This window comes from Schistocerca serialis, chromosome 2, assembly GCF_023864345.2.
Source record: "Schistocerca serialis cubense isolate TAMUIC-IGC-003099 chromosome 2, iqSchSeri2.2, whole genome shotgun sequence".
NCBI lineage: Eukaryota > Metazoa > Arthropoda > Insecta > Orthoptera > Acrididae > Schistocerca > Schistocerca serialis.
In genome coordinates this window covers 458,657,576-458,682,422 of record NC_064639.1, presented here as the reverse complement: position 1 = coordinate 458,682,422, position 24,847 = coordinate 458,657,576, and the positions used below count along the sequence as shown (strand labels likewise).

The 24,847-nt window shown below is 40.9% G+C and overlaps 1 protein-coding gene across 1 annotated transcript in view; it reads right to left on the bottom strand.

Annotated features, from left to right (window-relative positions):
* LOC126456088 (sodium/hydrogen exchanger 9B2-like) overlaps positions 1–11,728 on the bottom strand; it is a 123,883-nt gene extending 112,155 nt beyond the window's left edge. The window contains exon 1 of the mRNA XM_050091844.1: positions 11,635–11,728. The gene's annotated coding sequence lies outside the window, so the exon portion shown is untranslated. The remainder of the gene's footprint in view (positions 1–11,634) is intronic.
* Positions 11,729–24,847: the final 13,119 nt, after the last annotated feature.

Genomic DNA, 24,847 nt, shown 5'->3' with positions numbered 1-24,847 from the left:
AAAGGCAGCACGTTTTGTATTATCGCGAAATATGGGAGAGAGTGTCACAGAAATGATACAGGATTTGGGCTGGAAATCATTAAAAGAAAGGCGTTTTTCGTTGCGACGGAATCTTCTCACGAAATTCCAATCACCAACTTTCTCCTCCGAATGAGAAAATATTTTGTTGACACCGACCTACATAGGGAGGAACGATCACCACGAGAAAATAAGGAAAATCAGAGCTCCTACGGAAAGATATAGGTGTTCATTCTTTCCGCGCGCTATACGAGATTGGAATAATAGAGAATTGTGAACGTGGTTCGATGAACCCTCTGCCACGCATTTGAATGTGATTTTCAGAGTATCCATGTAGATTTAGATGTAGATGTAGATGTAGAGTGCTATCATAAACGCGATTAGAAAGAAAGCAAATGATAATTTCCAAAGAATTACTAATTGATGCTCTGAAAATGGACTCTCCCTGAATTTTGAAAAAAAAAAGAAAAACTGAATTCAGTTCTGTACAACAGAAAGAATAATATCAACAATTGATGTAGCACATGAATATCAGTCATTAAATAGGGTACAGTGCTCCTCATTTTTGGGTGTACCTATTGATGAATACTTGAACTGGGAGAAGCGTATTACTGTGCTTCTCAAACAATTAAGTTCAGATACTTTTTCTCTTCGGATAATTGCTAGTCTTAGAAACAAACGTATCAATTCCTGACATATTATACGTATTTCCACTCAAAAATGTCGGACTTAATAATTTTCTGGGATAACTTGTTTCTTAGAAAGAAAGTACTGATTACACAAAACCGAGCCGTAAGAATAAATGTGGTGCTCAGCCACGGACGTCATGGAGACACCTCTTCAAGAAGCTAGGAGTTTTAACTGCGCCGTCAAAATACATATATTCGCTAATGAAAGTCGTCATAAATAATCCATCACAATTTGAGAAGAAGAGTGATATATATACCTACAACACTAGAGGGTAAAAATGACCTTTATCACCCATTTTTAAATGTGTCAATGGCTCAGAAAGGAATTCAGTATGCAGCAACAATAATTTTTATCATTTTCCCAACAACATGAATGTCTGACAGGTAGCGAAGCATGTTTCAAATCTAATTTAAAATAATTTATGCAAGACAACTTCTTTTATATTCCACTGATGTATTTCTACTTAAAAATTTGAAGCCAGTAAAAAAGAAATAGTGTATTTATATGACTAGGACTAAAATAACAATGTGTTTCTTAATGTTGACACAAACTATGTATAGAGATCCTGCAGAGTGATCCGTTCCACATCACTTCGATAAAAGAATCGTTCAGACGAACTATAGAACATGTAACTGACTAACTACCTAACATGCCTCAGTGCATTTCTCGGCCACCCTGTAGTCAGTCTGTATCAGACGCTTGCAGTGTCGATGTTCACGCTTGAATAGTTCGTAATGTTTTATCCCGTTTATTCTTACGGATACGACGGAAACTTATGCTGACGGTGTCATGTCTGCGTGGAATTTGGCAGGCGCCTCTTTGAACAACTGTTGCAAATATGACACCTCTTGGAAAGCTATAAAAACAACTTTACTCAGATTTTTGCGCTTTCAACAGACATCTTCCAGAGGATGTAGTATCCCATCAGACGTGAGGTTGTATCCTGCCAGCTGCGATTCGTTGCCACACAACAACGCTCTATGCAAGTGTATTTCACTTAGCTTCAACAATAAAGCCGTTATTCTGTACAACCCGTACTTGTGGGCCTTTTCAGGCATCGTGATACAGACTCGTCGGTGTGTTTTTCTGTTAACGGGCTGTTCTTGAATATGATCGCTTTTCATCCAAGTTAATTACGTAATTTAATGTATCGCACAAGTCTTAGTTCGTAGATAAGTTTTCTATATTTCACAGAATTCCTCTCACACGGTCACAGCCTATATAAGAAGCAGTAGTATAAGCAGCATCTCGTATTCTTCAGCCTCTTATCTCACAACTCACAGTTCGAGTTTCAGAGTAACTTCTCTGTTAGTATTGCCCACTGTAAGACTCTTTCCTGACAATTTGTCTCTGAATATCTCATGAACATGCTGTCACTTAATTCTTTTTTAGAGTCTGATGCGACTTCTCCACCTCAGATCTTCCTCTTACGTAGTGAGGTAGCTCATATGTTGTGTAACAACGTGGGTGACATAAGCGTGCACAAATATTTGTTGGAGACACTGGAAACCACGTCGGGATCCTCTTCTCTTGTTACAAGAAACAGGATTGTGTTAATTGCAGGATAAACACGGAAAGTCTCGTTTCTACATTACTAATTTGAATGTGTGCTATACGCGTTCAGTCCCTGACGTCCAATTTCTCTTTGAAAAACCAGTGAGCAAACGTTCTTAAGTTACCTAGCATTTTGTCTGCCGTTATCACTTGCATTTTTTGAAACATGTTGTAGATAAATTGTTTAAAACAGTACTTAAAAGAATGTTGCTCTATAATAGTGAGTGGAAATTCTCGGATTCTCAGATCATTTTTGTGGAGAGCATTACAGTTTAAAGTTAAATCATCGTGGGTGACTCAGTTGTTACATTATCACGGATAAATCAATTCACCTTCTTTTGAACTTCATAGTCTTTCTGAGAAAGACTTTCACAGTCGTTCTACCTTGCACCGGGTCCAGGTACTCCACTTCTCCACCCCTTCCTGTCTTCTGCGTTTCAAACTATTTTAGTATAATTTGATAGTAACATATTACTCTTTCGTAGTAAGATTGCTAGTTGAAAACAAATTTTATGTGTCATATGTTATTCACCACTACAAATTCCTTCCAATGTGCTGACTGAGAGATAAGCTCATGCCTTTAAGATTCATCGAACAGAGAAAAAATATTAACATTTGTAAATTTGGTAACGGAAGCAAAGCTGAAAAAAGATCAAGACACGTTCATAGGATTTGTCAACATGGAAGAAAACGTTGGACAATGTAAAATGGTGTATAATGTACGAAATTTCGCGAAAAATAGGAGTACGCTATAGCGAACGACAGGTAAGATACAACAAGCAAAAGAACCATAAGGGAACAATGAGATTGGAAGACCAAGAACGAAGTACTCGGATTAAAAAGGGTGTAAAACATGGATGCAGTCTTTCGGCTCTACTGTCCAATTGATATATCGAAGAAGCAATGGTGCATATAAAAGAGAGGTTAAACAGCCGGATTACAATTCAGCATGAAAGGATATCAGTGATAAGATTTACTGATGACATTATTTTCCACAGTGAAGTTGAAGAAAAATAGGAGTACGCTATAGGGAACGACAGGTAAGATACAATAAGCACAAGAACCATAAGGGAACAATGAGATTGGAAGACCAAGAACGAAGTACTCGGATTAAAAAGGGTGTAAAACATGGATGCAGTCTTTCGGCTCTACTGTCCAATTGATATATCGAAGAAGCAATGGTGCATATAAAAGAGAGGTTAAACAGCCGGATTACAATTCAGCATGAAAGGATATCAGTGATAAGATTTACTGATGACATTATTTTCCACAGTGAAGTTGAAGAAAAATTGTATGGAATGAACAGCCTAATGAGAACGGAATATGAACTAAGAATAAACCGAAGGAAGTCGAAAGTAGTTAGAAGAAGTAGTGAGAAACTTAACATCAAAACTGGTTATCACAACGTAGATGGGAATCTGATACCTTGGAAACGAAATAATCTATGGCAGAAGATGCAGAGAGGACATATAAAGAGACTAGCAAAGGCAACAAGGAAATTCTTGACCAAGAGAAGTCTACTGATATGAAACATAGGCCTTAATATGACGAAAAAAGTTCTGAGAATAAGTGGGTTCTCTGTAGAACGGGCGAGGAAAGGAATATATGGAAAACACTGACAAGAAGAAGGGAAACGAAGACAGGTCACGAGTAAGAACTGTAGAGGAAGATAGAGACTAGAACACATACAACAAAGAACTGAGGATGTAGGTTGGAAGTGATACTCTGAGATGAAGAGGAGAGGAGAAAATCGTGGAAGTACTCAAAAATTTGGAAAATTGCACAAAAGATAAAGAAAATAAAATTACTTTGGAGTTACTTTAACACGGCAGAAAAAGGAAAGCCAAAACATTCAGAATATCGGCTACGAAATTGGAACACGAGGGAATAACACAAATAACGTTCTACGTTGAATTTCAAAACGCTCTCCATTCATTACAACTGACAATGAATAGTCGATTAGGCCATGGGAATGTATAGCATGCACTGTGTAAGGATTCAATACAGATTTGCTACTGTGTTGTACTGCAAAACATACGAATGTGCTCATACGAATTTGAATCACAATCTAATCTGCATCTATACTCCTGAAATTACTACTGACACTGGCATAATTTCCCACCTTTCCTGTTTCACTCCCGAATGAGAAGAAAAATTATCGAAAAGCGTTAGTATGATTGATTTTTATCATCGTGGCCATTTCGCGAGATATGTGGGAGGAGGTACTGTGTTGGCCATTTCTTCTAGAAATGCACGCTATCGGAATTTCAACAGTGCACGAAGCGTCTTATAGAAACCGCCACTGGAATCTTTTGATCATTTCCATAACGTTTTCGCGCTTACCAGACACTACCGTTACGGTAATTAGCCACTCCTAGTTGGATCTTGTCTATCTGTGCTATTAATACAACTTGGAAATCGTCTCAGACTGATGAGCAGTACTCAAGGATCGGTCTTACAAATGTTGTATAAACCACTTTTGTCGTGGCTGAATTACATTTCCATTTAAAATAAGTGACACAAGAGGCTTATCAATTCGCAGGGAGATAAAGTGGAACGATCACATAGACTCAGTCGTTGGCAAAGCTGGTGACAGATTTCGCTTCATTGGTAGAATATCAGGATAATGCGCTTAATCTACAAAGGAGATTGCTTACAAAACTCTCGTGCGACCCATCCTACAATATTGCTCATGTATGTGAGACCCGCACCGCATAAGACAAAGAGTGAATATTGAACGGAAAGAAAGAAGGACGGCACGAAAGGTTTGTTTGACCCATGGGAGAACATCACGGAGACATTTAAATAATTGACGATGCCCTAAGCAGAGATTACAAAAAAAAAGCAGACTTGCATCGTCAAGAAAAGCTTATTAAAAAAGAGAAATGTGTAAACGCCGAATATAAATTTAAATGTTAAGCACTCTTTTCTGAAGGTATTTGACTGGAGTGTATTCTTGCATAGAAGTGAGAACTGGACTATAAACAGTTCAGACTAGAAGAGAATAGAAGTCATAAGTACTGCTACAGAAACTGCGTAAGATTGGATGTGTAGATCGAATAACTAATAAGAGGGCACTAAATCGAACTGAGAAAAAAAGAAATTTATGTCAAAATCTGATTGTAAGAAGGGGTCGGTTGACAGGAGACATCCTGAGACATCAAGGAACCGTCAGTTTGGTAATACAGGTAAGTGAGTGGGGATGAAAATTGTAAATGGCAACCAACACTTTAATACGGTAACGAGGCTAAAATGGATGTTGGCTGCAGTAGTAATACAGAGGTGAGGTTTGTACAGGATACATCAGAGTGGAGAGGTGCATCAAACCAGTCTTAGGACAATAACAAACACATACTACAACCCCCTACCTGTCACTCCCGTAGGGTCGCCAAGACAAGATTAGACTAACTACGGCGCGCACGGAGGCGTCCAAACAATCATTCCCCTATACATGAGTACAATGGGAAGAAGCCCTAATAACTGGTGCAATACGAAGTACCCTCCGGCAAGCACTTCGCTGCGGTTTACGAGTATGAATGTAGATGCAGCCTGGCGTCTTCTTTTCCCACAATTTGTCTTATGTGGTCAGTCAACTTTACTCTGTTAATGTTACGTATCTTACGGTTAATACTGTTTGCAGTATTTTAACACCAATACCACAACAGAGTATTATTGGAGCTCTTCTCTCTTTGCGACGCCAGGTGATTGGTGGAATGCAAAAAGACCTGCGGAGGCTCGGTGGTTGGGGTGGGGGCTGGTAGTTGATTCTGAACGTAAATAAATGTAATGTATTTTGCATAAACAAATCTTCGCCTATTTATGCGCAATACGTTACATTTATTTACTTTAGGGCCAACTCCGCAGATCTTCTTGTACACTCCTGGAAATGGAAAAAAGAACACATTGACACCGGTGTGTCAGACCCACCATACTTGCTCCGGACACTGCGAGAGGGCTGTACAAGCAATGATCACACGCACGGCACAGCGGACACACCAGGAACCGCGGTGTTGGCCGTCGAATGGCGCTAGCTGCGCAGCATTTGTGCACCGCCGCCGTCAGTGTCAGCCAGTTTGCCGTGGCATACGGAGCTCCATCGCAGTCTTTAACACTGGTAGCATGCCGCGACAGCGTGGACGTGAACCGTATGTGCAGTTGACGGACTTTGAGCGAGGGCGTATAGTGGGCATGCGGGAGGCCGGGTGGACGTACCGCCGAATTGCTCAACACGTGGGGCGTGAGGTCTCCACAGTACATCTATGTTGTCGCCAGTGGTCGGCGGAAGGTGCACGTGCCCGTCGACCTGGGACCGGACCGCAGCGACGCACGGATGCACGCCAAGACCGTAGGATCCTACGCAGTGCCGTAGGGGACCGCACCGCCACTTCCCAGCAAATTAGGGACACTGTTGCTCCTGGGGTATCGGCGAGGACCATTCGCAACCGTCTCCATGAAGCTGGGCTACGGTCCCGCACACCGTTAGGCCGTCTTCCGCTCACGCCCCAACATCGTGCAACCCGCCTCCAGTGGTGTCGCGACAGGCGTGAATGGAGGGACGAATGGAGACGTGTCGTCTTCAGCGATGAGAGTCGCTTCTGCCTTGGTGCCAATGATGGTCGTATGCGTGTTTGGCGCCGTGCAGGTGAGCGCCACAATCAGGACTGCATACGACCGAGGCACACAGGGCCAACACCCGGCATCATGGTGTGGGGAGCGATCTCCTACACTGGCCGTACACCACTGGTGATCGTCGAGGGGACACTGAATAGTGCACGGTACATCCAAACCGTCATCGAACCCATCGTTCTACCATTCCTAGACCGGCAAGGGAACTTGCTGTTCCAACAGGACAATGCACGTCCGCATGTATCCCGTGCCACCCAACGTGCTCTAGAAGGTGTAAGTCAACTACCCTGGCCAGCAAGATCTCCGGATCTGACCCCCATTGAGCATGTTTGGGACTGGATGAAGCGTCGTCTCACGCGGTCTGCACGTCCAGCAGGAACGCTGGTCCAACTGAGGCGTCAGGTGGAAATGGCATGGCAAGCCGTTCCACAGGACTACATCCAGCATCTCTACGATCGTCTCCATGGGAGAATAGCAGCCTGCATTGCTGCGAAAGGTGGATATACACTGTACTAGTGCCGACATTGTGCATGCTCTGTTGCCTGTGTCTATGTGCCTGTGGTTCTGTCAGTGTGATCATGTGATGTATCTGACCCCAGGAATGTGTCAATAAAGTTTCCCCTTCCTGGGACAATGAATTCACGGTGTTCTTATTTCAATTTCCAGGAGTGTATTTCACTACTCATCTGGCGTCGCAGAATCGAACTTCCATGTGTAAAACAGCTTCAAGCGTCTGATTACTTTCTAAATGATTTAATGTGTTAAATATTTAATTCTAAGTATGTAAGCGAGAAAAAGTGTAAAAAAGATCTGAAATTCTGTTTAGCGTTTGTTGCAAGTCGCTAGGTCTCTTTATGAAACAGTGGATTAATATTGTCAGGGTAATTTGCGCCCCATTGTGAGCAAAAGCAAGTTTCTCACACATCTTAATGTTCATGACTTCAGATCTCCTGACCCACATGTCATATAATGATATAATTTTGCAGTTACACTGAGTGGTATATGTGGATACTGTCTGCGAAGTGTGCTGTTAATAGAGTCGGTAGTAAAGGAATAAATAATTAAAACGTCGTACCTAATGCCGAAGTTTTACTGCCTGAACATCGAAAAAGTAGTAAGCGATAAACTTTTTTTCCTTTCATCATTATGTGAAGGGAATTAGCCAGAAAAATTTTCGTAAATGTGTAAAATTACGTGTAAAGTTTGCTGGTAGTCATTAGGCTCTCTCATTCGCAATTACGAATAAAGTCCGGGGATTTGTGTGCTGTCAGTTACGCTGCCCCAAGAAAACACATATTTCCTAACTGTAATACTTGTTTTACTGTCTTCAACTTCTAACATAGACTTATTATACCATTTTAATAATTATTACAGCATTTAAAATTTTTAAATTTATTACAGTATTTTAAATTCTTAAACTCTGTCAATAACTACTTGAAATATTGAATACAAGCCGTTAGAAACGTAAACTACAGCTGGGACCGAGTCCCGGGACCGTCGCTCAGTAACATAGATATCGTCTACGAGTAACGGAATGGAGTTTCCGACCTCATCCAGCAGATAATCTGTATGTACTGTAAACAGTAACGGCCCTTTACACTCCCTTGGGGTACTTCCGAAATTCTGTCTGTTTCGTCTCGTTAAGAAGAACGTTTTGAGTTCTGTTTGTTAGAAATTCCTCAGTCCAGTCACAAGTCTGATCCGATACTCGATAACGTCCTAATCCGTTCACTGAACTTTTGTAAAGGATACAAGGATATCTTGTTCGCCATTGACCCTAAAATTATTGATTTGCACAACACACTATTGCAATTTATGCCATGTGTCCATTAACAAGTGGAAAAAATTGTGGTTTTTCACACGTTAAAACACAAAAATAATCCCACATATACCCATGTCATCGCCATATCCGCAGTTGGATCTGTAGTTTACCGTTGTTAACATCTTTTACATCGAACACCTTAAACCACAGCCCGTGTACACTGTATACGTAACGACTCGTGCAGCAATGTACAGGAGTGGTCGTCTGATGTGATTCAAGTAAAAGATGTTAAGAATGGTAAAATTACAGATCTAAGTTACCGATGTGATGATGACATGCATATAATGTCAGACGACCTTCGGGTTTTCATCTGTGCTAAAGCGCAATTATTTCTATTTGATAATGGCCGCAAGACTGAAATTACAATAGCACGTTACACAATGTGGTGGACGCCCCTGCTTGTGAAAGAAATGTATGAACGACATCTTCCGCACGTATTCCACTCTCTACTTACATCCTTTTTACGTGTATATTCTTAAGTAATTAATGAAAATGACTTCTCTGATTAGGATGTAGTTCCCGCAATGGACCAGGAATTGCTTCATTATTCACTTCACAACTAATAAAGGAACTAATTGACAGAACAACTCAAAAGTAACTATGCAATGAATTCTACACCGCTGTAGCACTTACACATAATAATAATAACATTAATAATAATATTAGTGGCAATTGTCATACACAAAGCGTTAATAGCCTGAAGTCCTCCATTTTCTAATAGTTTAGAAGTAAGGAATCCAGGAATCAAGTGGCTTACAAACAATAAGTGTTGTGCACACATTTTAACATGGTCGATTTTAATTATCGGCGGGGAGGGGAGGGAGGGGGGAGGGGTGAAGCAAGTGTCGGTAGGGAGAGGATAGGTGCAGAGAAATCATGTTTTGTAACAATCATCTATCCTCAATGTGGGCAGCTAGCTGTGTTTCCTGAGGATGCACTTGCTGTGCACTGATAATTGCTTCAACATTCTATATAAAAAAAATGTTATTGCAGGGTAGCAGTACCAATTGTCTCATGGTCTCATTAGTACGTGGTTTAAGAAAACAACCACAAAACTAAAAATCATTAATCTTTCCCCATTTTGAAAATAGCAGTGTCGAAAGGAAATTCTTTTTCATTCTAAACTTAAGTTAGACGCTGATATTGATGATGGTATGGAGAGGGGTGGAATTCTAGATAAAAACTTATAGGTCACAGGAGTAATGGTCTTAAGGACATAAGGTACTTCTGAGTGATGGAAAAATTAATTTTTATCACGTCATTAAATTCTATAGTCTTTCCTGATTAAACTGATATATACTTTATTGGGTATAGGATGAAAACCGACCGCTATATATTACATTTTATAGGCACGGTAGTGTCGTTGCCATTGCCTTTCTCCCGTTATTTAATTTAGAGAAAACCATTAGTATTTCGTAAAACAAGTAGAAAATTTGGCTACCAGCGTTCCTGTTTGGGATGTATTGTATTTGTTGGTAACGCTACTAGTTTCCACCATCTGTAAATTACCCTCTTTGTTCCTGTTTGTTTTCGCTTTGATGAAGTGTTACTTTTACGTCCTACTGAAAGTCTGTTACCTAAGTAACGCAGATTTTTGTGAGTACAGATGTTCATTTGTGTGGAATAAGTACTAACAATGCCACACATCAAGAAATTCGATAAAATAAAATCCATGGGAAACTAGTTTAGAAACAAAGCAGTCCACACTGTTGGGAGTAAACTATGTATCTGTTCTTCATATATGATTCAAATTTCTGTGAGGGCAATGGCTCTGTTTGTAGTCTACCTGAAACCCTTCCTAATAGTTTGCAGTTCATTTACTTTCAGGCAGTTACTTTCGCTACTTCTTTTATCAAAGAAGATACTTCGATAACCAATAATTGGTTATAAAGCGATATCATAGTACCTCCAGAATTTTGCACATAATGATGAATTAAATGTAGAACTCTATTGCAAGACAGGCATAATTTATTTTAAGCAATTATATATTCATTCATGTAAAATGTATTTATCTCTCTAGTAACCTCATACAAGAAAAAGAATTTAATAGTTATGTTTGCTGAAGTCTGTGGACATAAATATAATTAATATACATTCGTCAATGAACTAATAAGTAATCAAACGAATGCCAAAAGGAAGCTAGAAGATGGAGAGGTAGTACTTTTCAGAATGTAGGTACATATATCGCCTCGAGTTGATAAAGCATTCCACCAATCTCTTTCCTGTAACTTGCAGTTGTTTACACCTATGAAACAAACCTTAACCTTATTGCTGGTTCATTGTACAGAAATAAAATTTTAACTAGGGAAAATATTCTAAAAATTTATTATAAAATAAAATATGGTAATTTTTAATTTGTTTAATATAGTTAACGTGCTAAAATAACTAGGTTTAGTATCTCAGTCACCATGTCATATATATCTGGTAAAAATTTAGTCTCCTTCACATGCGTATTGGCTCTGAGCACTATGGGACTTAACTGCTGTGGTCACCAGTCCCCTGGAACTTAGAACTACCTAAACCTAACTAACCTAAGGACGTCACACACATCCATGCCCGAGGAAGGATTCGAACCTGCGACCGTAGCGGTAACGCGGTTCCAGACTGTAGCGCCTAGAACCGCACGGCCACTCCGGCCGGCATGCGTATTAAATGGTACCTGAATCTGTTGAAGTATTTTAGAAAATCTTGTGCATCGCTATTTTAATTATTGTTTTTCATAAACATAATATGTCCTAAAATATGCAAAATTCTTGCAAATTGCTTAGATTACAGTGATTCCTACAAAACTGTAAGATATACGCAAAAGAAATAGTGCGTGAAACAAATAGGTACTGATTTTCGAAACATACGGAGCCAAAAAAGTTTCTCGTATCCTTAAAAGGGGTGGGAACCACTGCCCTACAGCCCACCGGGTCGCTTACCTGTGAGACGGCGCCTCTGCTGCTGCCGACTGGTCTCGACTGGGCCTCCTCCACTCAGCGTCTGATATTAATAAGAGTGAGCGGCGCTTCCAGCACCGAGCGCGTTGCGTGATACGCACGTGTGCACTGACCCGCTAAATAAGGTTACTTAGCGCTCTGTGTGACGTCGCTACTAAAACACTTCGTCACGTGACCTCGGCCCTCCGCGAGATAACCTCTGGAGAACGTACCTTACCGGCAACGTGCGCGCCAGGCACTGCAGCTCAGTCACACCGAGCCCTTCCTACCTGCCAGCAGATAAACTGCACAGAATGCGACTCTCGCTTCTTCTCCCAAAAGCGGTCGAGCGTGGAGCTACGTCTACTCTATTCTCGTGTTGTAATCACCAGTGAGACGACCGATTTAGTGAAGCCCTCCACATTATTATTATTATTATTATTAGTAGTAGTAGTAGTAGTAGTAATAGTAGTAGTATATCTTGTGCAAGCTTTTTCACATATGCAATACTGCTGCATCTTACATCTGCGTCTGAACCTGATTCTGTATGCAAGCCTTGGTCTCCCTTTACAGCTCCTCCTCGTACTTTCGTTCCTTTCCAAATTAGCAATTCCTTGAAACTTTCTGGCAGATTACAACTGTGTGTCGGATCGGAAATCGAACCTGGGAGCCGACCGATGTGGCCGAGCGGTTCTAGGCGCTTCAGTCTGGAACCGCGCGACCGCTACGGTCGCAGGCTCGAATCCTGCATCGGGCATGGATGTGTGTGATGTCCTTAGGTTAGTTAAGTTTAAGTAGTTCTAAGTTCTAGGGGACTGATGACCTCACATGTTAAGTCCCATAGTGCTCAGAGCCATTTGAACCATTTTTTTTCGAAACTGGGATTTTTGCCTTCAGCGGGAAAATGCTCTACTGTCTGAGCTATCCAAGGAAATTTCACGATCGACACTCACGACTTTGCTCCCGTCAGAACCTCGTTTACTACCTTCCAAACTTCCACATACATTAAGGGGCTAGCACTCCTGGAAGAAAGGGTATTATGGACACATTATTTAGCCACAGCCTTGGGGCGGGGGGGGGGGGGGGGGGGTTATTTCCAGAATAAATTTTCACTCTTTAGAGGAGTGTGCGCTGAGTTTAAATTTCCCGATGGATTAAATCTGTGTGCCCGACCAGGACGAGAACCTGGACCTCTGCCCTCTGCAAGTAAGTGCTCTAACGACGGTGTTGCTGAAATCAGGGCACAAACCGTTGCAGATTGATCATTCTGGAAACAATCCCCCACGCTGTGGCTAAGCCATGTTTCCGCAGTATCCTTTCACCCACGAGTGCTCGTCCCACAAGGTTTGCGGGAGAACTTCTGTGAAGTGTGCAAGACAGTAAAAGCCGTAATGGTGGAATTAAAGCTCTCAGGACAGGTCGTGAATGTTGCTTGGATAGCTCAGTCGGCAGAGCACATGCCTACGATAGGCAAAGATCCCAGGTTCATGTCTCAGTCCGGCAAACAGTTTTAATCAGCAAGGAAGTTTCAAATCAGGGCGCACTCTGATGCAGACAATTACTATTAAAAATATGTGTAATAATCACGGAGGCTCCATGAGGTTGATGGGGGACTATATATTCTTGTATATAGAGAAGTCACAACGGTAGAAAGTTAAAGAGAAATGCAAGAAGACGTGCAGAGGTTCGACGCTTGGTGCAAGGATTAACTGTTGACTCTAAGCATGAAGAAATTTAGTCTGTTATTCGTAAATGGACGGAAATCGCACGAGTGGTAAAATTTGAGTGGAAACAACATCAGTTAAATATCTGGGAGTTTTCATTCGGAGCGATTAAAAGCGGAATGACCACATAAAATAAATCGTAGGAAAGTTAGATACCAGATTGAGATTGTAGAGACATAATAGTATTTTTTTCTTTACTTCCTAGTTAAAAGAAATTTATTTGTTTTTAGAACAGATTTAATAGTATACCTATCGAATATGTTATCTGTAATAAGAAAAGAACTTATGGTCTCAACTGTAGAATCATAAAAATGGTGTCAGTTAAACTTCGGAGGAATAGAATGACTGGCAAGACCATATTTGTAAAATTAATGTTCATCTTTTATCTGACATTCTTTACCTGTCACTTCCCTCTTCAACTTTTTTCCTCCTGGCCTGGGTCTGTTAAGATATATGCATGACTGCAAGCTCATGTAAGTGAGAATACTTACTTATTCCGTTTAAATGTTGACTCATGTCTTATTGTTTATTACCATTAATCTCTCCGATATGTTATTGAGAAGTGGAAACGCGGTGATTCGTGATGTATGAACGCACATGATCTGCTTGGGAGACGTCTGTTAACCACCATTACGGGCTATCTCACAAAGATCGCTACGAATTGTAATAGCATTAGTTAACAAATTAAACTTTTTTCAGCATCTGGTTTGCAAACGAGTGGATTTACCTAATTTTGGGGTGCTGAATACACTGGTAAAATCAGTTTTTTTCTACGACGTCACATTTCCTACATACAAAGCAGAATAAAAAATGGTAATAGCGAAAATTGACACAATTAGGTAAAACAAAAATACACATTCAGAACGTTTGAAATCAATACTGTTTTGTATGCATACATGGGCATGATGCCAATAAAAGGTTCAAATTAATTCAGAAGACATTTTCCCCTTTAATCGTCTTTGGTTTTTGAAAAATGCGACGACGCAGCTCTTCTCTTGTTTGTCGTTTCATCACTCTCCCTAACAAGACACCACCAGTAGTCACCCATCATCGAAGGGTTCCAATGGCCTTGGTAACGGTGTTCCGTGGTAAGAATGTTTTGGTAAATGCGTTCACCATGCTCATCGCTTACGGCTCCCAAATTTCCCGGGAAGAAATCAAAGTGAGTAAGTAAAAAGTGAATTTTTAGTGACATTCTACACTCCCTGTTCTTATAGTTGTCCAACAGATCACTCGCAACGGTAAGATAGTTTTTGTCTTTTCTTTTACTCAAAAAGCCATTCACAATTGCTTTAAAAGAAGACCAAGCAGCTAATTGGATATCTCTGAGTTTGGTATCAAAGGTTGGATCTTTCAGCAGTTTTCTTATTTGTGGTCCAACAAGTATACCCTCTTTCAGCTATGCCTCACTTAATTTGGGAAACTTTTCTTTTAAGTGATTGAAGGCCTCATCTTCTTTATCCAGAGCTTTTACAGAGTTCTTGATAAGGCCCGACTTGATATGAAGGGGAGGCAAAATGATTTTATCGGGCTCAACCAATGGGCTATTGTTCACATTTACGTTTCCAGGAATATATGACTTCCTTATAGGCCATTCCTTGACTGTATAGTGGTTCTTGGTGTCACGGCTTCTCAGACGCACAAAAAGCAGCAGTATTTCGTGAATCCAGCCTGTAAACCTGTAGGGAGTGCAACAACTTTTAGATCACAGAAAAGCTGCCGTTCATGATCCTTATATTTAACTGTCTCTAGCAGCAAAGCCATCGTTTCATAAGTTTATTTCATGTCTACTGCATAAGCCAAAGGTACCGATGGAAATGCATTGCCATTATGCAGTAGTACTGCTTTCAAGCTGGTTTTACTAGAGTGGCCACTCCCGTGTATTATGATGTACACCTAGCTGCATCATCAGACCATTGACATCTCTACATACACACATTGAATTCTGCGTATCGAAATATTGAGCGAAGGAAGCACCTCTTGATCTGAAACAGGAAATTTTTGTTCCTGGAGCTAGAAGATTCCACTGTTGCAGTCTCGACCCCAAGAGTTCAGCTTGCTGTTCCGAAAGTTTTAGATCGCGAACCAAATCGTTCAGTTCCTTTTCATTAAAGAGCTGAGGCGAACCGTCATGATATTGAGGGCAGTACTCTTCTATATATTCAATACTTTCTGATTCACTTGACATGGTGTCTGGTACCGTGGGTTTCAAGTTATAGACAGGAACAGGCTGCCCCTCATCATGGGGCACAGGCAAATGCACTGAAGATACATTTGGATACTTTATTTTTTGTTTAGTTTTGCTTGAATGTCCCGAAACATTTGTAAGACAGAAGTAACAGTCTGAATAATGGTCATTAGGCTCACACCACACCATCGGAACAGCGAACGGCATGCCTCGGCGTTTTCTTTTCAACCACTCTGTTAAAGTTGTAGTACAGGTTATGCAGGCAATATGAGGTGCAAAATTTTTATCTTGGTCACCAACAGGACAATCAAAATACAATTTATATGCCTTTTTAACTAAATCAGTAATTGGCTTTCTTTGGACTTTTGGAGTGAATTTCCCACACACATAACAAAAGTTGTCAGGGTGGTTTAGACACCAACGAGATTTACTAGTTGTCATTTTTCTTAGTGTAAATTTTAAACACAGAAAATTTGCACTATCTTTCACAGGAAACACTCACTGTGGATCTCTTTGACACTACTGGATTACCACACCAACCATTTACTGACTATTTGTAGATCTTCTAGCTCTCCTCTGCAAATCAAAAACAAACAATTAAACGTCAAAACAGAAGAACAGCAAAAAGCGAAATACTGAATACGAAAAATAAAAGACCTTTAAAAACTCAAAAATGGTACGTACTAGAACATTTTGAAAGGTATATTCTGATTCTACACACCAAAATACATACTATTTGATGTATCACATCCCAGATGCAAAATGGCTGTTGACCAGTGATAATCATTCAGGACCTGCTTGTTATATAATTTTACGAAGTCCTGTTTGTTAGTGCGATTAATATTGTCGCGCTTCAGATATTTAGAGTTGGCATGGTAGCGGAAAACAAGAAACCAAACAAGTTATTCTCGAAACATATAATATTTCGTCCGAACTGAAGATTTTTAATTCGCTTTCAAGTCTCCAGTGGAGTTGAAAGATTCGTTGGAAGAATCCTCAGAAAGTGCAGTCTACCCACAAAAAAGGTAGATCATAAGAGTCTCGTTCGATCGATGGTTGAATATTGCCCTTCAATCTACGATTGGAACACACAAACAATAGCTCTCCCTGCGCACTGTTCGTTTTTCAGACAGGAAAGGCAGGAAGCTGTAGTAGTACGCCGGGTCACACGCCGTAAGTTGCGTGCAGAATGTATATTAATGCATAGATGTAAATGTAGCCCTATAAATTTATTTATTTTCTCCCTCCTTCGATGCAGTACCTATTCATTGGTTATTCGGTCTGCCTGTCTTCTGTAGCATCACATATCTGTAGCATCACATATCTGTTAATGTTACCATTGACGTTGAACTTCTATATAAGGCTACACCCCACACAAACACTTTTAGAAAAGATATCTTACGCTCGAATTTTATGTTCTACAGTAATATATTACTCTATATCAGAAAGAATCTCCGCAATGACCCTCAGATCAGAAACAAAACATACAATCATCAACCGACATGCATCGACAAACGATCGCAACAGGAAGAAACAACAAGCAAATCAGAGGCACATACACAGCACACAGACTTACGAACAGTAATGGAGAACATATGATGCATTACTGTCAAAATTTTAACTTATAAATTATGTCAACGAAATTTCAGAAGCCAAGATGAAAACTCACAACACAGAAAATGTTCAAATACGTATGGGGAGAATTCCAAATAGACCGCGTAGCCATAATAAAGAAAAATACAAGAGAAATTATGAAAGTGAGAAGACGCAAAGGATTCTTAGAGCCCGACCATCGCTTGCTACAAGTGAAGATTATGCCAGTTCGAAAAAACAGAAAGACATCACAGGACTAAATCTAAGACGACCCGGAATACTTGAAGACAAATAAAGACAAAATTATTGAAGAAATTAATCAAAATACAACAGAAAATTGGGCAGATCTCGCAAAGATATTCAGAATGCAATGCTTTGGGGTCAACCTCCAACGACAGGCAAACATAAAAGGAGGAACGCAACTTGTGATCAGGCCACTGAACGTAGAATCCAGCCATGGAAGAAGTTTAGCAGTAACATGGCAGGATTTCCACAAGTACCAGAAACAATCGTCGAAATATATTAGAAGTGTGCAAAGAGCATTCAACAAAAGTAGGCTACATGAACTGGCGGAAGACTTAAAGAGAAATAACAAGTCAAATTTCTACAGAATATTCAGGGAAAATATAAAGGGTCACGTGCCTCCAAATTTTTACTTCGAAAGAAGACATGGATATCTAGAAATCAATAGTAAAGGAAGCTGCAAAATTCCTTAAAAAATATTTTGAATAACTTCTCGACTGGGAGAAGTCTAAAGACAAATTACACTCCACGAAAACAATATCAAGTCTAGATTGGAAAACGCTTACAGCCACAAAAAGAGAGGGGAATATAAAACAACCAAAAACAATAGAGACTCAGGATAAGACATCAAAATTTTCGAGATATGGAAACCCAAAGACCCAACCATCACAAAGAAAATTCATAAGCTGTCACAGAAATATGAAATACAGAGAAAATTCCAGAGGAAGTGAAATGTGCATCGATTCATCCACTTCACAAAAGAGTCAACAAGGTAGACCCCAGTAATTACAGAGGTATCTTATTATTACCTGGTACAAAATCTCTCCAAAACATTAATCAATAAACTAGAGTAACAAGTTGATGCAGAGGTAGGTGCATATCAACCAGGCTCTTCAGAACAGAAAGATCCTGTACTGAACAGATTTGGAACGTGTGTGCAGTCTTGAAGACCAGACAGACAAACAACATTGTGGACTTTAAGAAGGCCTTGAATCGATAAACAGGCAGACTCCCTTTGACACACTAGAAGAATAAGGAATAGACAAAATTATCAAACAATGAGAAGAAGAAGCAAGAGGGGCTGAGTTAGAAAGAACAAGTGTAAACGGGACAATCAAGAAAGTCCGGCATTTGCAGATGACCTGGCAGTACTCATCGACAATAGACAAATATTACAAGAAGCACTGGAATACTTACATAAGTCTCTGCCCAAACAGGTCTACAGATATCATACGAGAAAACGCAGTACATGGAAATAAGGGTCAACAACACACAAGCCATGAACACAAAATACGGAAAGGATAAAAGTGTGAAAAAAATTCAAGTAGCTAGGGGGATATATACAAACAGGAAGGTCAAACTAGGCATCCAGCATCCAACATAGAACGAATGGAAAGCGTACAAACTGACATGGACACACTACAATAAAAGAAACGTTTCGAGACAGACAAAACTCAGGCACTACAGTACAACTGTACAATCAGAAGCAATCTATGCATCAGAAACGACAGCAATCGGATCATCAGGCATCACACAGAGAGCAAACACTTGAACTTAAAATCCGAGTAACCATTGCAACCTAAATCATTCTGAATCTGCTTAGTGTATTCATCTCTTTGTCTCCCCCTTCGATTTTTACCCCCCACACTTCCCTCTAGTATTAAATTGGTGATCCCTTGATGCCTCACAATGTGTCCTATCAACCAATCCCGTCTTCTAGTTGGGTTGTGCTGCAAATTTCTTATCTCTCCAATTTTGTTCAGTACCTCCTCATTATTTCCATTATCTTCCCACTTTATCTTCGCCATTCTTCTGTGGCACCATATTTCAAAAGCTTCTGCTCTCTTTTTGTCTAACCTGTTTATCGTTCATGCTTCACTTCCATACATGGCTACATTCCACATAAACACTTTCAGAAAAGACTTTCTAGCACTTAAATCTATGTTCAATGTTAACAAATTTCTCTTCTTCAGAAACACTTCTCTTGCCATTGCCAGTTTATATTTTATATCCCCTCTGCTTTGTCCATCATCAGTTATTTTACTGCCCAAACAGCAAAACTCATCTTCTGCCTTAAGTGTATCGTTGCTTACTAATTCCCTCAGCATTGCCTGATTTAATTTGACTGCATAATATTATACTTGTATAGCTTTTGTTGATGTTAATCTCAAATCCTCCTTTCAAGACACTGTCCATTCCGTTCAACTGCTCTTCCAAGCCATTTTCTGTCTCTAACGGAATTACAGTGTCATCGGCAAACCTCAAAATTTTTATTTCTTCTCCCTGGACTTTAATTTCTACTCCAAATTTTGTCTTTGGTTTCCTTTACTGCTTCCTTAACCTTTCTTCCAAGAGAAGCAAGAGAAGTCGTAGGGTCAATATTGCCTCGCGTCATCCTGCATTTCTCGAAATACAAACTGATCTTCACGAGGTCGGTTTCTACCAGAATTTCCATTCTTCTGTAAAGAATTCGGATTGGAATCATTATTTCTTCTTGAGGTCTGAGGGCGTTTCTCCTGTGTCATACATCTTGCACACCAGACGAAAAAGTTTTATTATGGCTGGCTCTCCCAAGGCTATCGGTAGTTCTGACGTGACGTTATCTAATCCCAGGGCCTAGTTTCGACTTAGATCTTTCAGTTTCTGTCAAACTCAACTTGCAATATCATATCTCCCATCTCGTCTTCATTTACGTCCTCTTCCTTTTCTGTAATTGTCTTCAAGTACACCTCCCTGCGCTCTGTGCGAACTTCTATGAGGCGGCTTCCTCCTTCATTTCTTTCCTCCAGTTCACATATACCTAGTACTTTTCCTTCTCTTCCTTTCCCTACTATGAGTCCAGTCCCCCATACCTATTAAATTTTCGTCTTGCTTAACCACCTGAATAATTTTTTTATCTGATCATACAGTTTTCCAATCTCTTCATAATATGCAGAACTAGTTGGCATATGAACCTGCACTACTGTGTTTGGTGCTGATCTCATGTCTATCTTGGCTACAAAAATGCGTTCGCTATACTGTTCATAGTGGCTTATTAGCATTCTCATTTTCTTATTCGTTATTAAATCTACTCCTGTTTTACCCCTATCTGATTTTGTATTTATAACCCTGAACTTTGAACACGAAATATGAAAAAGGAAAGGAAGAAAACAGAGAAAATGTGATACAACAAAGGAAACAGGAAAAAAGGTAAAGAACGAATAGATTTTGGGAACATAAAAAGAAGAAGCATACACGAAAAAACTGAATAATCATGTAACATTCAAGTTAAACACTGCCTTAAGAGCAAAAATCTGTAACAATAATAACGTAACTGCTTTTTTCAGAAACAATTTTCTTGATATTGCCCATTTACATTTAATTTCCTCTATAATTCTGACAATGACACTTCCTGCCCAAGAAGGACAATTAGTCTACTATTTTCAGTATCTCATTTATTAATTTAATTTTCTCAACATTATCTAATTTTATTAGATACACTCCATTTCCCTTGTTTTACTCTGTCGATATTCAACTTATACCCTCTTTGAAGACACTATCCATTACGTAAAGATCTTCCAGTTCCTTTGTCGTTGGCAAATATTAAATTTTACTTTCTAGTCTTGATACTAGAAATAGGATAGCAGGAACATTATGTATCGTTAAGGCACGCCAACTGCAAGGTTAAGGATGACGGTGCAGTAGTGGTTAGTTGTGACATATACAGGGTGATTGTGGAGAAAGGATACTACACTATGTGATCAAAAGTATCCGGACACCTGACTGAAAATTACTTACAAGCTCGTGGCGCATTTCATCGGTAATGCTGGAGTTCAATATGGTGTTGCCTAACCCTTAGTCCTGATGGCAGCTTACAGTCTCGTAATCATGCGTTCAATCAGGTTCAAATGGTTCAAATGGCTCTGAGCACTATGGGACTCAACTGCTGAGGTCATTAGTCCCCTAGAACTTAGAACTAGTTAAACCTAACTAACCTAAGAACATCACAAACATCCATGCCCGAGGCAGGATTCGAACCTGCGACCGTAGCGGTCTTGCGGTTCCAGACTGCAGCGCCTTTAACCGCACGGCCATTTCGGCCGGCGTTCAATCAGGTGCTGGAAGGTTTTTTGGAGAATGGCAGCCCATTCTTCACGGAGTGCTGCACTGGGAAGAGGTATCGATGTCGGTCGGTGAGGCCTGGCACGATGTCGGCGTTCCAAAACATCCCAAAGGTTTTCTGTAGGATTCAGGCCAGGACTCTGTGCAGGCTAGTCCATTCCAGGGATATTATTGCCGTGTAATCACTCCGCCATAGGCCGTGCATTATGAACAGGTGCTCGATCGTGTTGAAAGATGCAATCGCCATCCCCGAATTGCTCTTCAGCAGAGGGAAGCAAGAAGATGATTAAAACATCGGTGTAGGTCCGTGCTGTGATAGTGCCACGCAAAACAACACGGGGTGCAAGCCTCCTCCATGAAAAGCACGACTACACCATAACACCACCGCCTCTGAATTTTACTGTTGGCACTATGCACGCTGGCAGATGACGCTCACCGGGCATGCGCCATACCCACACCCTGCCATCGGGTGGTCACATTGTGTACCGTGATTCGTTATTCCACACAGCGTTTTACCAGTGTTCAATCGTCCGATGTTTACGCTCCTTAAACCAAACGAGACCTCGTTTGGCATTTGCCGGCGTGATGTGTGGCTTATGAGCAGCCGCTCGACCATGAAATCCAACTTTCCTCACCTGCCGCCTGTCATAGTACTTGCAGTTGATCCTGACACAGTCTGGAATTCCTGTGTAATGGTCTGGATAGATGTCTGCCTATTACAAATTACGACCCTCTTCAGCTGTCGGCAGTCTCTGTCAGCCAAGAGACGCGGTCGGCCTGTACGCTTTTGTGCTGTACGTGTCCCTACACGTTTCCACTTAACTATAATCGGAAACAGTGGACCTAGGAATGTTTAGCAATGTGGAAATCTCGCGTACAGACGTATGACACAAGTGACACCCAACCAACCTCACCACGTTCGAAATCCGTGAGTTCCGCGGAGCGCCCCATTCTGCTCTCTCACGATGTCTAATGACTACTGATGTCGCTGATGTGGAATACCTGGCATTAGGGGGCAGTACAATGCACACAATATGAAGAACGTACGTTTTTGTGGATGTCCGGATACTTTTGATCTCATAGTTTATTCAATTGGGAACGCATAGCTCTGTAGCTTGAAGAGCAAACCAGACTACCATACCAGCTTAAAGTTTTCCCTGGATGCCAAAGGAAACAAGAATGACGAATTTTCGTTTATTTAGATGATGAGAAACAACGTGTTAGTGTTAGCCATCAACGAAGTAGTTAGGACAAAAGGCGCATTGGGCGTTGGGAATAGTTGTGTTGTTAGATGTTAAGGAATTCTTTCGATGAAGATGAGACGGTAGGGAGAGATTTGAGAAGGCAGTATATTAGGTCATAGGCAAAGTACTACTTTGATTATTGTCACAACTTTGGGTAATGGAGCCGTTTAAAGAGTGATAATGTAAGTGCAAACAAAGGTTTCGTGGTTCAGGGACAGCCATTGAAGTATCATACTGTAATGCCATTGTGAACAGGCGCAGTCTTGCGGTTTTTGGTAAGGACTACATCTTCCGGTGTTATTAGTGTCATTATTTCTGTTTGTAAAGTGCTATGGAACTGCTAGAAGTTTGGTGTGACGGTGAAATGTATGTCTGTATGTGCGTTCATTGGTGTGGGGATCCATGGAATGACGAAAGTTGGGGTGAGTTGCGCTGGCGAAAGTGACTTCCAAGTACGACACACATTAATTAGCTTTAGGCAGGTTTTCGAGAGGATGTTCAAATCGCTCTGAGCACTATGGGACTTAACATCTGAGTTCATCAGTCCCCTAGTCTTAGAACTACTTAAACCTAACTAACGTAAGGACATCACACACATCCAAGCCCGAGGCAGGATTCGAACCTGCGACTGTAGCAGCAGCGCAGTTCCGAACTGAAGCGCCTAGAACCGCTCAGCCACAACACCCGGCGGAGGATGTATCACTTTGTAAGGCTGGATATGTGGGGTATTTTGGTGAAAGCCTAACGAATGTTTTCCTGTATTTTATGGTGTTTATATGCATTCCTTTAGTTTAGGGAGTAAAATGTGCTAGTCCCGATGTCGTTTAGCTTGTACAGAACTGCCAACATGTCGCTGGAACTCTCCTTCGAGTGCAAGAGCCTCCCGACCACGAGTGCAGGGGAGTTCTCTGTATGGACGATAGGACTGTTGGAGCACAGTAAATACAGGATGACACCAACAATTCAAGTTTTATTGTTTAATTCTGACAGAACTGAGTTTGTGAGGGCATATATTCTTTTATCAGTAGTGTAGCGCTGAGAAAAACAAACTGAGAGATTGTTGAAACATTATTGCCGAAAAAGTGTTAGAGTATTCTGTTATAATCTGTCTTCTCAAATACACTGAGGGAAAAAAATCGCAACACCAGAATATAATTAATGCAGAGTAATGAAGTTTCGGGAATACATTTGTCTAAGTGACAAATTTAAGCGATTCACATTGCAAGATCACAGGTTAATGTAAGGGCGAGATAATCTATTGCAAATGTGAAATGCTGGTGCATTAATAACAGGTGTAACCGTCAGAATGCTGAATGCAAGCATGCAGACGTACATGCATTGTGCTGTGCAAGTGCTGGATGTCAGTTTGTCGGCTGGAGTTCCATGCCTGTTGCATATGGACAATCAATACATGGACGGTTAATGCTGTTAGTGGATGGCAGTGAAGTCGTCAGATGATGTCTCACATGTGCTCGAATAAACGCAGATCTGGTGATCCAGCAGGCAAGGCAACATGTCGACACTCTATAGAGCACGTTTGATTACAACATCAGTCTGTGGGGGAGCGTCATCCCGTCGAAAAACAACCGCTAGAACGCTGATCACGAATGGCAGGACTATAGATCGATTCACCAGATTGACGTACAATTTTACTGTCAGGGTATGTGTGATAACCACGAGAATGCTCTTGCTGTTATGAGAAATCTCACCGCAGACGATAACTGTAGGTGTAGGTCCAGTGTGTCTTGGCCACGGACAGGTTGGGTACAGGTCCTCAACTGGCCTCCTTCTAACCAACACACGGCCATTATTAGCGCTGAGGCAGAATCCACTTTCATCAGACACCACAACAGACATTCATTCTGTTCTCCAATGGGCTCTCGCTGGACACCACTGTCAGATGGTTGTGGTTTGGAATCAGTAGCATACACGCTACAGGGCGACTGGCTCGGAGCTGTCCTTGAAGTTCGTTGTGTCACTTTGGTGCGAAGTGCCGCTCAAATTACTGCTACAAGTGTAGTACGATGTACCAGAGCCACACGCCGAAAGCTATGGTCTTCCCTCTCGGTAGAGCCATGTAGCCGTCCGGAACCCGGCCTTCTTGAGACCGTACTTTCTTATGA